Below are 17,199 nucleotides of genomic sequence, written 5' to 3' on the forward strand. Positions count from 1 at the left end.
GAGAGAGCAAAAGAAATAAAGTAGGTAATAAAGTAACAAAAAGTTAAAAAAAAACACAAAATATAGATGTAGGAAATTGAAGAGAGAGATAATAAGCAAAAAAAAACCCCCAAAAAATCAGAAAAACATAGGATTCCAAAGATGTAAGGTGGATAGAAAGGTAGCATGCCCAAACCATAGCAGTGAATGAAAAACAAGATGGCCGCGCCCATAGAGGACCGCGTTGGTACGTTCATGCTATATTTCCCCCGGGAGCTCGCAAAAACACCCACGAATACGTAATCGCGCGCCGCATACGACGCGAACTTGCAACGAGAGCCCGGAAACGGAAACACGTCACACAAACAAGATGGCCGCGCCCGTACATGACCTCATGGGCAACCTCGGGGTCGGTGCGCTGCAAGCGGCCCGCGAATAAGCAAAAAACCGCCCGAACACGCAAAAAAAAGAGACATCAGCAAATTGGCACGAATTTGCGGATTGCAAGTTCGATTTCGCGTCCCGCAAATCTCGCGAAATGGAAGAAAAACAAATTTTGGAAAACTGAAAGCACTTAGAAGGTGCAAAAGTTCAAACTAATTTGTAACCATTCTCTGTAGTGCTTCCTGAGGGGCCCCTCCAGAGTTCAGTTGCCTACTTTCAACTATTCTCTGACCCTGCTCTGACCCTCAAAGCAGGGTCAGAGAATAGTTACAAGTATGGTACAATGCTCCTGTAAAAAAATAACTGCAACAGGAAGGTCTTACAGCTAAGGAAGCAGGTGCCAGACTTGAAGCACAAATTCAGTGACACATTAACCAGCCCCAAATTAATTCATCTCAGTTGAGGCTGGGAAGGTGTGCTTTGCTTTCCCCCCATAATCTACAGTGGTGAACAAGAGGGTGGTAGTGATGAACCAGAGGGTGCTGTGATAAACCAGAGGGGGACAGTGAGGATCCAGAGGGTGGCAGTGATGAACCAGAGGGTGGCAGCCTTGAACCAGAGGGGGACAGTGATGATCCAGAGGGTGGCAGTGGCAAACCAGAGGGTGGCAGTGATGAACCAAAGGGTGGCAGGGATGAACCAGAGGATGGCAGCGATCAACCAGAGGGTGGCATTGATGAACCAGAGGGTGGCAGTGATCAACCAGAGGGTGGCAGTGATGAACCAGAGGGTGCTGTGATAAACCAGAGGGGGACAGTGATGATCCAGAGGGTGGCAGTGGCAAATGAGAGGGTGGCAGTGATGAACCAGAGGGTGGCAGGGATGAACCAGAGGATGGCAGTGATCAACCAGACGGTGGTAGTGATGAACCAGAGGGTGCTGTGATAAACCAGAGGGGGACAGTGATGATCCAGAGGGTGGGAGTGGCAAACCAGAGGGTGGCAGTGATGAACTAGAGGGTGGCAGGGATGAACCAGAGGATGACAGTGATCAACCAGAGGGTGGCAGTGATGAACCAGAGGGTGCTGTGATAAACCAGAGGGTGGCAGGGATGAATCAGAGGGTGGCACTGGTGAAGCAGGGGGTGGCGGTGATGATCCAGAGGGTGGCAGGGATGAACACGAGGATGGCAGTGATCAACCAGAGGGTGGCAGTGATGAACCAGAGGGTGCTGTGATAAACCAGAGGGGGACACTGATGAACCAGAGGGTGCTGTGTTAAACCAGAGGGGGACAGTGATGATCCAGAGGGTGGCATTGGTGAACCAGAGGGTGGCAGTGATGAACCGGAGGGTGGCCGCGATGAACCACAGGGTCGCAAACAGGCTGGACACGTAGAAACAACATGGTCGCGACCGTTGCGACCACACAAGCAAGTTTGCGTTCCTGAACTTGTACAAAACCCCGCGAACTGGCAAAAACAGCAAATTCGCGCGGATTTTGCAAATTGCGAGTTTGTGAATTGGCAAATTCGCGAACTGCAAATTCGCAAAATTCGCCCATGCTTAGGGATGGGGTCCCTGGGGCCAGAAGGGGCCCAGGAGGAGGGCCACTTGGCCCCCCTCCCCTAAAAAAAAAAATTAAAGGCATGCCGTCCCCGGGGGATGGGGTACCCGGGGCCATAATTGACTTGAGGAGGGTGGCAACGCGCCACCCCTCTGAAAAATAGGGGCCCTGGGGGATGGGGTCCCTATAAACAAATATGTTTTTAAGAATAAAGGCTGACCCCGGGGATGGGGTCCCCGGGGCCAATAAAAGCTTCAGGAGAGGGGCCACGGAGCCCCCCTCCATAAAAAATAATAAATAATTGTGGACATGCCGCAGGGGATGGGGTCCCGAGGCCAGAATTGACCCAGGGACCCCATCCCCTGGGCCTGGGGATGCAAAAAAGCAAAAAGAAGGAGGGCCACACAGCCCCCCTTCTAAAAAAAAGTAACTGCCACATCTCTGGGGCTATGATTAATTTGGGTGGGGTCCTCGTGGGCTCCCCAAACCCCCGGGGACCACCACCTCCCTGGGGCTACTTCTAAAACCAAAGAGTGGGGAGGCTCGAGCCCCCATCCACACTGCCCCGGGCCCACCACCTCCCCTGGGCACTGTTTATTAAAATGTGGATATCTGTTGCGGCCCCCCAGCCTAAGGGACCACCACCTCCCTGAGGTTTTAAACAGTTGAGAGGGGGCAGTGCTGCCCCCCTCCTGGAGCCCTTGAGGGTCCTGGTGACCACCACCCCCCAGGATTTTTATTTGCATTGAGAATTTGACCTTTTAAATGTTGTGATTCATTTGAATTCTTTACATATTTTCTCTAAGTTCAGTCTGTCTGCTCCATGCAATAGCTACCAAAAGCTGAACTCAATTTTAAATTACTGTAACCTTTAACTGGATCCCAGACTTATAATCCACTTTCTCACACTCTACTTTTCCAAATGTATACTGACAATATTCACCTACAGATATGGCTGTACTAAGTGCTGTCACAAAGGGAAGTCCCTTGTCTTTAAAGGGCTCTGCTGTGCCAGTTGCTTACCTAGTGTGCCCAGTGTGCAGGCCAGCATTCTCCGTGTGCCCTTAAATAGAGCTCAGATGCCAATGCTATCTAAAACCTTTCCATTCCATAACATTTATGCTCAGGGCATTTCTGTTAACACCATAGAGCAGGTCCCTATGCTATGTGCACCAGCTCTGCTTTGTTAAAGGTTACATCTCTGACTGTGATACACATATGTAACCACAATCCACAGCGGGGGGCCTTCCCAGAGAGATTACGCTCACGCTGACCCTTGTGGCGAGTGGACTGCAGACACATGCAGTCATTATAAGAGGGTACAGCACTCATGTTTTAGGGAGGAATCAACTTCTGGGATGTAACCTGCATAAGGGTTCTCCTTCTCAGTGTGGGGTTTGCCTCATCAATGTCTTCTCCTGGTTTATGCTATTTCAAGAGGCTGCATTCCCTAGACGGAACCTTTCCCGTAGAAACACTTTGACTCATTCCCATTCCTCAAGCCACCAATTCTCATCTGATACGATGAGCACTGACATCCAGGCACTGACTCTACAGACCCTCGGTGCCCCAGAGAAGGCTGAGAGTGCTGCTATCCATGAGGATTAATGGGGCATGGACCACTCCAAATCCATCCTCCTAATAAGGGCATGCATTTCAGTAACCATGCCAAGGCAAACATTCACTCAGTCAATGTGGAGAGCCCAACATCCCCTTCTGCCTAATCTGGCTCTGTGGATCCGCTGTGTTTTAACCAGTGCAAGCTTGAACAATCGCAGGTTTCTTTTGGGTACGTGGAAGTTTATTCTGTCGTTGAGGTATTTGGGTGCGTTGTTGTGCACACACTTGTATGCATGAGTGAGGAGTCTGTTGAGTCACCGCTGGTGTTTGCTGATGGGTTCATGCTGGGGGATGCCAAGGACTGGTTTAGCCGCGTTGTTCTGTATTGTTTGCAATTTGGGGATTAGCAACTTTTTTATGCCGGCACATTTGAAGGTCTTTTGTAGAATGCAGAGGGTGTTGAAAATCTAGAGGTGACGGCGCTGACCTTTCGGTTCATGGTGAGTGATGAGTCGAGTATGATGCCATGGTTCTTGGCTTGGTCTGAGGGGGGGGGAGCTTCTGAGGGCGGTGGGCCACCAAGTGTTATCCCATGCTGAAGGGGTGGTTCCAAGGATGAGGACTTTCGTTTTCTCTGCGTTGAGTTTTAGGCAGTTATTGGTCATCTAGACTGCCACTTCTTGCATTCCTCTCTGGAAATTAAATTTGGCAGTGACAGGGTCTTTGGTGAGGGAGAGGATGAGCTGCGTGTCATCAGCATAGGATACGATGTTGAGGCCATGTTGTTGGACGAAGGCTGAGAGGGGGGCCATGTAGATTTTGAAGAGGGTCGGGTTAGAGATGTCCCTTTTGGTACTCCGCAGGTGATGTCGGTGGGGTCGGAGAGGAAGGGCGTTAGTCTGATCCTTTGGCTTCGTCCGGTGAGTAATGAGTGGATCCAGTCTACCGCAGTTCCTTGTATGCTGGCACCGCATAGTCGGGTGATTAGTTTTCGATGAGAGACGGTGTGGAAGATCGAGGAGGATGAGGGCTGTGGACTGGCAAGGGTCCAGGAGGGTGTGGATGTCATCTGTGGCAACGAGTAGGGCAGTCTCAGTGTTGTGGTTAGCTCGGATCCAGATTGGGATGGATCGAGGACGACGTGTTCTTTGATGAATCGTGTCAGTTTCCTGTTGACTGCTTTTCCAGCCACTTTGCTGCGAAGGCGAGAAGCAAGATGGGCCGGTAGTTTTTGAGGTTGGTAGGTCCACCGTGGGTTTCTTGAGCAGGGGCCTGAACTCAGCACGCTTTCAGTCATCTGGGAAGGTGCCTGTTTTGAAGGTGGTGTTGATGGTGTATTGCAGTTGGGGTGCGATGGGTACAGAGGAGCTGTGGTAGATGTGCATGGGGCAGGTGTTGGTAGGGTCATCCCGATGCCTTTCATGGCCGCTTAGTGTCCAAGGTTGTTATTGGTGTCCATTTGGAGATGGTAAATTGGCTGGTGTCTTGGGGAAGCAAAGGGCTGACTGAGGTGTCTTGAGTGTGGTCGGTGACGTAGTTGTAGAGTGTTCTGATCTGGAGGTGAAAGAAGGTTCCGAACCTGTCGCAGAGGTCCTGGGAATGGGGATGTCTGTAGTTTTGCTGTGTGGTTTAGTGCATTCCTGTTCCTGGATGACGTTGAAGAGTTCCTTGGAGTTGGTTAGGATTTTGTTGTGGATGAAACTCCTTTTGGTTGTTCTGATTTAGCTGTGATAGTCTGCCATCGCCTTCTTGTAGACGCAGTAGCTGTTGGGTGTCTTGGAATACCTCCAGTTCTTGTCACTGCATCTGCAGGTGTGTCTGGCTTCTTGGAGGTTGGTGTTGAACCAGGAGGGTTTTCTGGGGTGTTGTTTGCCAGGGTTGACGTACTCTGCGCCTGTAGGACCAGCACATACATTAACCTACACTAGTAACATGCTCTGTATCTGTAGGACCAGCACATACATTAACCTACAGTAGGAACATGCTCTGCGCCTGTAGGACCAACACATTCAATAATCCAGACTAGTAACATGCTCGGCGTCTATAGGACCAGCACAAACATTAACCTGCACTAGTGACGTGCTCTGCTCCTGTAGGACCAGCACATACATTAACCTACACTAGTAACATGCTCTGCGCCTCTCGGACCAGCACATACATTAACCTGCACTAGTGACGTGCTCTGCTCCTGTACGACCAGCACATACATTAACCTACACTAGGAACATGCTCTGCGCCTGTAGGACCAGCACATTCAATAATCTAGACTAGTAACATGCTCGACGTGTGTAGGACCAGCACATACATTAACCTACACTAGTGACGTGCTCCGCGCCTGTAGGACCAGCACAAACATTAACCTGCACTAGTGACGTGCTCTGCGCCTGTAGGACCAGCACATACATTAACCTACACTAGTAACATGCTCTGTATCTGTAGGACCAGCAAATACATTAACCTACAGTAGGAACATGCTCTGCCCCTCTAGGACCAGCACATACATTAACCTGCACTAGTGACGTGCTCTGCTCCTGTAGGACCAGCACTTACATTAATCTACACTAGGAACATGCTCTGCTCCTGTAGGACCAGCACATTCAATAATCTAGACTAGTAACATGCTCGGCGACTGTAGGACCAGCACGTACATTAACCTGCACTTACGACATGCTCTGCACCTGTAGGACCAGCAAATACATTAACCTGCACTAGTGACATGCTCTGCTCCTGTAGGACCAGCAAATACATTAACCTGCATCTGTGACGTGCTCTGCTCCTGTAGGACCAGCACATACATTAATCTGCACTAGTGACGTGCTCTGCGCCTGTATGACCAGCACATACATTAACCTACACTAGTAACATGCTCTGCAACTGTAGGACCAGCACATACATTAACCAACACTAGTGACGTGCTCTGCACCTGTAGGACCAGCACATACATTAACCTGCACTGGTGAGGTGCTCTGCGCCTGTAGGACCAGCAGATACATTAACCTACACTAGTGACGTGCACTGCACCTGTAGTACCAGCACGTACATTAACCTACACTAGTGACGTGCTCTGTGCCTGTAGGACCAGCAGATACATTAACCTACACTAGTGACGTGCACTGCACCTGTAGTACCAGGACATACATTAACCTACACTAGTGACGTGCTCTGCGCCTGTAGGACCAGCACATACATTAACCTACACTAATGACGTGTTCTGCACCTGTAGGACCAGCACATACAATAATCTACACTAGTAACATGCTCTGCTCCTGTAGGACCAGCACATACATTAACCTACACTAGTGACCTGCTCTGCTCCTGTAGGACCAGCACATACATTAACATACACTAGTAACATGCTCTGCGCCTGTAGGACCAGCACATACATTAACCTACACTAGTAACATGCTCTGCGTCTGTAGGACCAGCACATAAGTTAACCTGCCCTAGTGATGTGCTCTGCACCTGTAGGACCAGAACATACATTACCCTGCACTAGTGACGTGCACTGCACCTGTAGTACCAGCACATACATTAACCTACACTAGTGACGTGCTCTGCGCCTGTAGGACCAGCACATAAGTTAACCTACACTAGTGATGTGCTCTGCACCTGTAGGACCAGAACATACATTACCCTGCACTAGTGACGTGCACTGCACCTGTAGTACTAGCACATACATTAACCTACACTAGTGACGTGCTCTGCGCCTGTAGGACCAGCACATACATTAACCTACACTAGTGACGTGTTCTGCACCTGTAGGACCAGCACATACATTAACCTACACTAGTAACATGCTCTGCGCCTGTAGGACCAGCACATACATTAACCTACACTAGTGACGTGTTCTGCACCTGTAGGACCAGCACATACAATAATCTACAGTAGTAACATGCTCTGCACCTGTAGGACCAGCACATACATTAACCTACACTAGTAACATGCTCTGCGCCTGTAGGACCAGCACATACATTAACCTACACTAGTGACGTGCTCTGCGCCTGTAGGACCAGCACATACATTAACCTACACTAGTGACGTGCTCTGCGCCTGTAGGACCAGCACATACATTAACCTACACTAGTGACGTGCTCTGCGCCTGTAGGACCAGCACATACATTAACCTACACTAGTGACGTGCTCTGCGCCTGTAGGACCAGCACATACATTAACCTACACTAGTAACATGCTCTGCGCCTGTAGGACCAGCACATACATTAACCTACACTAGTGACGTGTTCTGCACCTGTAGGACCAGCACATACATTAACCTACACTAGTGACATGCTCTGCGCCTGTAGGACCAGCAGATACATTAACCTACACTAGTGACATGCTCTGCGCCTGTAGGACCAGCAGATACATTAACCTACACTAGAGACATGCTCTGCGCCTGTAGGACCAGCAGATACATTAACCTACACTAGTGATGTGCTCTGCACCTGTAGGACCAGAACATACATTACCCTGCACTAGTGAAATGCTCTGCGCCTGTAGGACCAGCAGATACATTAACCTACACTAGTGATGTGCTCTGCACCTGTAGGACCAGAACATACATTACCCTGCACTAGTGAGGTGCTCTGCGCCTGTAAGACCAGCAGATACATTAACCTACACTAGTGACGTGCTCTGCGCCTGTAGGACCAGCACATACATTAACCTACACTAGTGACATGTTCTGCACCTGTAGGACCAGCACATACATTAACCTACACTAGTGACGTGTTCTGCACCTGTAGGACCAGCACATACATTAACCTACACTAGTGACATGCTCTGCGCCTGTAGGACCAGCAGATACATTAACCTACACTAGAGACATGCTCTGCGCCTGTAGGACCAGCAGATACATTAACCTACACTAGTGACGTGCTCTGCGCCTGTAGGACCAGCACATACATTAACCTACACTAGTGACGTGCTCTGCGCCTGTAGGACCAGCACATACATTAACCTACACTAGTGACGTGCTCTGCACCTGTAGGACCAGCACATACATTAACCTACACTAGTGACGTGCTCTGCGCCTGTAGGACCAGCACATACATTAACCTACACTAGTAACATGCTCTGCGCCTGTAGGACCAGCACATACATTAACCTACACTAGTGACGTGTTCTGCACCTGTAGGACCAGCACATACATTAACCTACACTAGTGACATGCTCTGCGCCTGTAGGACCAGCAGATACATTAACCTACACTAGTGACATGCTCTGCGCCTGTAGGACCAGCACATACATTAACCTACACTAGTAACATGCTCTGTGCCTGTAGGACCAGCACATACATTAACCTACACTAGTGACATGCTCTGCGCCTGTAGGACCAGCAGATACATTAACCTACACTAGTGACATGCTCTGCGCCTGTAGGACCAGCAGATACATTAACCTACACTAGTGATGTGCTCTGCACCTGTAGGACCAGAACATACATTACCCTGCACTAGTGAGGTGCTCTGCGCCTGTAAGACCAGCAGATACATTAACCTACACTAGTGACGTGCTCTGCGCCTGTAGGACCAGCACATACATTAACCTACACTAGTGACATGTTCTGCACCTGTAGGACCAGCACATACATTAACCTACACTAGTGACGTGTTCTGCACCTGTAGGACCAGCACATACATTAACCTACACTAGTGACATGCTCTGCGCCTGTAGGACCAGCAGATACATTAACCTACACTAGAGACATGCTCTGCGCCTGTAGGACCAGCAGATACATTAACCTACACTAGTGACGTGCTCTGTGCCTGTAGGACCAGCACATACATTAACCTACACTAGTGACGTGCTCTGCGCCTGTAGGACCAGCACATACATTAACCTACACTAGTGACGTGCTCTGCGCCTGTAGGACCAGCACATACATTAACCTACACTAGTGACGTGCTCTGCGCCTGTAGGACCAGCACATACATTAACCTACAATAGTAACATGCTCTGCGCCTGTAGGACCAGCACATACATTAACCTACACTAGTGACGTGTTCTGCACCTGTAGGACCAGCACATACATTAACCTACACTAGTGACATGCTCTGCGCCTGTAGGACCAGCAGATACATTAACCTACACTAGTGACATGCTCTGCGCCTGTAGGACCAGCACATACATTAACCTACACTAGTAACATGCTCTGCACCTGTAGGACCAGCACATACATTAACCTACACTAGTAACATGCTCTGCGCCTGTAGGACCAGCAGATACATTAACCTACACTAGTGACATGCTCTGCGCCTGTAGGACCAGCAGATACATTAACCTAAAATAGTGACGAGCTCTGCGTCTGTAGGACCAGCACATACATTAACCTACACTAGTGACGTGCTCTGCGCCTGTAGGACCAGCACATACATTAACCTACACTAGTAACATGCTCTGCGCCTGTAGGACCAGCACATACATTAACCTACACTAGTGACGTGTTCTGCACCTGTAGGACCAGCACATACATTAACCTACACTAGTGACATGCTCTGCGCCTGTAGGACCAGCAGATACATTAACCTACACTAGTGACATGCTCTGCGCCTGTAGGACCAGCACATACTTTAACCTACACTAGTGACATGCTCTGCGCCTGTAGGACCAGCACATACATTAACCTACACTAGTAACATGCTCTGCGCCTGTAGGACCAGCAGATACATTAACCTACACTAGTGACATGCTCTGCGCCTGTAGGACCAGCAGATACATTAACCTAAAATAGTGACGAGCTCTGCGTCTGTAGGACCAGCACATACATTAACCTACAGTAGTGACGTGCTCTGTGCCTGTAGGATCAGCACATTCAATAATCTAGACTAGTGACATGCTCTACACCTGTAGGACCAGCACATACATTAACCTACACTAGTGACGTGCTCTGCGCCTGTAGGACCAGCACATACATTAACCTACACTAGTAACATGCTCTGCGCCTGTAGGACCAGCAGATACATTAACCTACACTAGTGACATGCTCTGCGCCTGTAGGACCAGCAGATACATTAACCTAAAATAGTGACGAGCTCTGCGTCTGTAGGACCAGCACATACATTAACCTACAGTAGTGACGTGCTCTGCGCCTGTAGGATCAGCAGATACATTAACCTACACTAGTGACGTGTTCTGCACCTGTAGGACCAGCACATACATTAACCTACAGTAGTGACGTGCTCTGCGCCTGTAGGATCAGCACATTCAATAATCTAGACTAGTGACATGCTCTACACCTGTAGGACCAGCACATACATTAACCTACACTAGGAACATGCTCTGTATCTGTAGGACCAGCACATACATTAACCTACACTAGGAACATGCTCTGCGCCTGTAGGATCAGCACATTCAATAATCTAGACTAGTGACATGCTCTACACCTGTAGGACCAGCACATACATTAACCTACACTAGGAACATGCTCTGTATCTGTAGGACCAGCACATACATTAACCTACACTAGGAACATGCTCTGCGCCTGTAGGATCAGCACATTCAATAATCTAGACTAGTGACATGCTCTACACCTGTAGGACCAGCTGTGGTATCTTGATGTGTCATCTGGAATCTAGAACATCTTGATGTTCGGGATTCCAGCTGAGACAGTTATGACCCAGGCTTTTCCTTAAGATGTAACAGAGCGAGTTGCTTTTCCATCGAAGGAGATGATGTCTCAAGAAGCGCTACTTAAGGGGTGAAGCTGGTGCTCTCCGATGTAATTAAAAAGAAAACCGCGCTGTCAGGACACAAACAGTGAGGAAGTTATTCAATTTTGTGTACTTTCCTCAATATCGGTACTACGTTAGGCACGCTCACGTGACAAAGAGAGCACATGACATCATAACGCAGAAACGTGGCGGCCATTTTGAATTGGGACAAGGATACATAACGTTACGGCCATTTTGAAATACAAACAGTGCCAAGCTTATCACGCAATGCGAATAAACGAGTGATCGCATGAACTGATGACAGTGTCAAGTTCATTGAGCAACGTGGGTAAACAAGAGAACCCATGAACCTATGACACTTAGTATGTACCATTTCAATGGCGATGTTCATTAAGCAACGTGGATGCTCTTGAGCTGATGTCACCCCACAGGTTTGGTGTCATGTGCCATATGGTGTAAATTACATTGGATGGCATTATCTACAGCTATGGATGGAACTTGTGTTCATTTATAACAACATATATCTTAATTTTCCATTTATTTATTTATTTTTCTCTCTCCAAAGACACTTATTCCATATAACAAACTTCAAACATTCGGGCATATTATATTTTTATTAGTACTTTCTTTTTCAGTTGGATTGTGAATATTAACAATAAAAGGTAATGGAGAATTTTCCTGCACCTGCGCCCTTTTTACCATTACCTGGAGAACCTGTTTTGAAATGGAAAAGTTGGAAGGAAGGGTTTTTAGCTTTTATGGAAGCCATTGGTGGAGACGATTATACTGACAAACGAAAGTTAGCTATTTTAAAACATTGTCTTGGCGCAGAAGGAAGAGACGTTTTAAGTCATCTGCCACCTGTTATTAATCAAACTGCTGATGACACTGATGTATTTCTAGAGGCCATCAAGCAATTGAATAAACGTTACATAAAAAAAATTATTGAGGTTGTATCTCGTCACAAATTTCTCAACAGGGGTCAACTAGTTAATGAATCAATAGATTAATTTATGAATGACTTGAGGATTTTAGCATCAAAATGTAACTATTCAACGTTCCATGATCAAATGTTGCGGGATCAAATGGTACATAAAGGGGCTGATGTAAAGCTTCAGGGAAAATTACTAGATGTGGAGGACCTAACGTTGGACAAGGCTTTAGATATTGCCCATAGGTTCGAGGATATGAAAATGGTTGGAAGGAACTTGCTGACCAAAACGTTTCTGAAGTTAATGCAAATAAAAAGGGCAATTCTGAAGAATCGAATTTCAACAATGCAAAATACAAAGGTCAATGTGCTCAATATAGAAAAGGCTACATATGTTTTAAATGTGAAATTCCTGGCCATTTAGCTAATGACAAGAAGTGTCCTGCTGTGGGACAAGTGTGTAGATACTGTAAATTGAAAGGACATTATACCAGAATGTGTAGGAACAAAAACAAATTCAAAAATAGAAATTTTGGTCGAAGGGGTGAAAATGATGGTAGTATAAGAGAGGTCGGAAATTATATTGAGGATGATGAATATCTGTTGGCTGTGTATGAGAACAATAGTGATGCAAAGGACGCACCATACTGTACTGTGGATATTGGTGGTAAAGTAATGGCTGACTCTAGAGCAAGACATACTATTATAGGGGAAGAATGGTTAAAAGAATTTTCCAACATGTCCTTACTACCTCCTGATATTAGGTTAGTTGGCTATGGTAACAAACCCATTTATGTTTTAGATTTTTTTATAACCACTTTAAGCTTCAAGGGTAAAACAATTTCATCTAAAATATATGCAGCAAGAGACGGATTGTGTCTTTTAGGTTGGCCTCAACAAAAAGGGATTTAAAGATCACTTTGGATCCTAATCATCCAGACCAAGTTTTAGGGTTATCAGACTTAATTTTGCATGTAGACTACGATCCAGCAGCCGAATGGGAAAAAAGATTCCCTAAAGTGTTTTCATCCTCAAAACTGGGTCTTCTAAACATTTTTGTGCATAAGATCATTCTTAAACAAAATGCAGTTCCTAGAGTCCATAAGGTCAGAAATATTCCTTTACATTTAAGAGAAGCGCTTAAATCTGAACTTCAAAGACTGTGTGATCTTGATATTATAGAGGAAATAGAATCCTCGGAGTGGTTATCTTCAGTTGTGGAGCTCACAAACCTAACGGTAAAATTAGGTTATGTGTAGATTTGAGAGATTTGAACAACTGTGTGTGGGTCGACAGACATCCGTTGCCCAATATCAATGAGATGTTTACAAAACTAAAAGGTGCCTCCGTATTCTCTACTCTTGATTTGTCAAAACGCTTACCACCAGATAGCTTTACATGAAGATAGTAAATATCTAATTTCATTCATTACTTCAGAAGGGGCCTTTAGGTATAAACGGATGCCTTTTGGACTAATTTCAGCACCATCATTTTTTCAAAGAATAATGCACAATTTATTCAAGAACATTGATAATATGTTATATTTTCAGGACGGCATATTCATTTTTGCTTCTGATAATTCTGAACACATAGATACTTTACACAGAGTTTTATGTATATTGCAAGACAATGGGTTAACACTGACCAAAGAAAAATATAAATTTGGTGTGTCGTCTGTTGATTATTTTGGCCACTCGATAAACAAACATGGAATTTCTCCAAAACAAAATTTAATCAGAGCCATTGAATCTGCTCTTGATCCCGAAAACAAAGATCAGCTTAGATCTTTTTTGGGACTTGCAGAATATCATGCAAAATGTATACTTTTATTTTCTGACAAGAATGTATGTATGAGAAACCTCATGAAAAAGAACATATCATTTGTGTGGGATGACAACTGTGTAAGAGAATTCAGATAATTAGAAAATGCATTTCTGCTGCTCCTTAATTAGCAACATTTGACACAGCATATAATTCAATATTTGTGTCTGATGCCAGTAATGTGGGTATTGGTGCGGTATTAATGTAAGATCAAAAAGGTCATTTGGTCACTATTGGTTTTGCTTCCAGACCATTAAGGGAATTCAAATATACAACTTTAGAAAAGGGGACACTTGCTTGTTGGTGAGGCATTGAATATTTCTGAAAATATGTGTATGGTACTGTTTTCAAAGTAAGGTCGGATCATCGTCCGTTGGTTGATTTGTTCACAACAAAGGGATGTGGTAAAGCTACATCCAGAATCACACGATGGCAGTATAAGCTGCAAGATTTTCATTTCAAAGTAGAATATTTGCCAGGGATAAAAAACATATTGGCAGATTGTCTATCAAGATTACCAGTTCCTGATGACCATGTTGTTGAAGAAGATGTTGACTTGGAAAATGTAATTTCTATATGTGAAGTTATGTTATGTTATGTTATATGTTGTTTTATATAGCGCACGGCTACTCAAAAAGAGTGTCCCGGCACTTTTATTGAGAACCTGTAGCAGAGTGAACACAACACAGTAACATAAAAACAGATCAAGGAAACAGAAAAACAGGGTAGGTAGGCTAAAGGGCAAAGGGATGTATACAAGAAACAGAATGGAGAATTTCATGTGAAATTGATTTGATTCTCAAAAAGATTGTGGAATATGTAAAGTCATCCTGGCCTAGGAAGGCTGATTTAACAAGAGATTTGCTTCCTTTCTTTCAAATTGCTGATGAGTTGTCTGTGAAAGATGAGATATTAGTTAGAGGATTACAATTGGTTGTACCACGTGATTTACAACAACATATTTTAGAAATGGCCCTTGAAGGTCATCCTGGAATGACATGCCTGAAGAGAAAGGTTAGGAGTGAATTCTGGTGACCAGCTATGGATAAGGCTATAGAGCGTAAGGTCAGTGATTGCATGGAATGCGGTTTAAGTGATAAATCCCAGAAAACCCTTACTTATGAGCATTCACCAATGTCAAGGCCTAGTCATGCATGGCAATTTGTTTCTTTAGATATTGCGGGTCCTATGTGCTTTAATAAGAATTTAACGTATGCCATCATACATATTGATCAAATGTCACAACGGCCTGAGGTAAAAATTGTGTCTAATATTACTTCTAAGGTGGTAATACAATTCTTGAATGACATTTTTGAGAAAGAATGGTTTCCTGAATCTATCACTACGGATAATGGTGTACAGTTTATTTCCTTAGAGATGAAAGAGTTTTTAAAACGTCATGGGATTATTCATAGAGGAGCTTCGGTTTATTAACCACAAAGTAATGGTATTGTGGAAAGGTGGATCCGAGTATTTAAGGAAGGTTTGCAATTAGCTATGTATAATGGAAAGGATTGCAAACAAACTTTGAGTGAAATTCTTTGGTGTTATAGGAATACCCCTAGAAATATGGGCGATTTAACTCCTTTTGAGAAAATTAGAGGTAGAAAGTGTGTGCCTAATATGAGTCAAACATGGATGAGAGATTTGTTTTTTGGAAAAAATGAGAATAGGGGAAGAGCAGTTCAGAGTGAAAATGTTTGATTTGCGTTTGTCAATGTGAATGATTGGGTTTGTGTGAAGAAGGGTAGGTTTGTTAAATCTGGAGTTTACAATCTTTAAAATAGCTGCCTGCTCTCAAATGAGAGTAAAATATACATCACGTACTGTCTGAAATCACAGATACACCCGGTTTCCAGCTGTGTGATTTGCCTTCAGGGCCAATCCTGTTCTGCAAGGTCTTTTTCTGCAACTTTAAAGTCCAAAATGTATCCGGTTAGAATTGTGATAAACAAAATCTTTCAATCCATGGACTTGTAGCTCTGAAGAGAGGGAAGTGATGACTTATAGTCTTGTTTGGTATAGTATCCACCTGCGCTCCACCCCCTCTCCACCCACCTTATAATGCCTCCTCTCCCCTTGGAAAATTAAAAAGACTTGTTTTTTCTCTGGATGTACACAAATCTAAAAGTGAATTGCGGAAATAATGGGGATACATTTTGTAGACACATACACACAAATACAAAATCCCAAGCCACAATACAGACATTTCAGAAGAGGGATAGTTTTAAACCTATGTAAGTAGTGAACTGTCCAAGGCCAATAATTGGATGTGCTGAAAAAGATAACTGAGGGTTCCGCAGAAATTTATAGGTCACCGTGCACATTAGTTTTAGGAAAAACAAATACAAGTTACATTGAAAATTTAGCTGCCCTGCAACACATACATTTCTTTGCTGACTCAAACTTGACAGGACATCAATAGTTAGTATAGATGTCACAGAAAAAGGTTACCACATATCTGCTAAACAAACACTTCCAGAGGCCAACGGTGTAAATAGTTTTTTTGATTTGTCATGGAAAATTGAGTACAGGCTGTCTGAAAGGGTGGATTCTACCTTAGCCCAAGCATGTTGAGAATATGTTAAAGTTGGATCGGCCGGGTTGGCCCCATTGAAATCAAACAAGATATAAGCAATAACTATGCAGAAAAACAAAAACATGTTTCCATGATTATCTCACCATTAATCTGAGAAGTAAAAGAAAACCACCGAAGATGGGGTTTCTACCGAACAGAGGCATGTACAGTGTTTACGATGTTATCTGCGCAGCTTGGTATTTGCAACATATAGGAATTTGTAACCCATGTTTTTGTGATTTTTTGCATATATATACAATTGTGTGTAATCCTGAACTTTGAACTTCAGCCTTTGGTCTCTGTTTGAGAGAGGCTAATTGTTCCCAATTGATTGATTGATTATAACCATATTATTGTGTAAAATTGTTCTGTCTTACTTTAATAGATTTTTCTCCTACATATTGGCATGCCAGCCAGAACCTCTGCTTCACCTCATCAACTGCCAGCCCAGAGTACTGCCTGTCCCCCTGAAAGTGACTTGCTCACCTTTTAAAGGTAAAAGAGACACCATTGTTCAGTAAAGGTCTCTGCATTTCTAAGGGGCAGGTAGGACTAGGGTGTGTTATGTTTTTTTTTTATAGTGGGAACAGTGAGGTCCATTTCTTTTCATATGTGAAGTCTTTAGCAATTATTACAATAATATATATTTTTTTTGTTCGCGTGCAAGATCATGAATTGACACAATATTGAGGGATCTGAAAAGTACGATTA

Source organism: Lissotriton vulgaris, chromosome 1_1, assembly GCF_964263255.1.
Source record: "Lissotriton vulgaris chromosome 1_1, aLisVul1.2, whole genome shotgun sequence".
NCBI lineage: Eukaryota > Metazoa > Chordata > Amphibia > Caudata > Salamandridae > Lissotriton > Lissotriton vulgaris.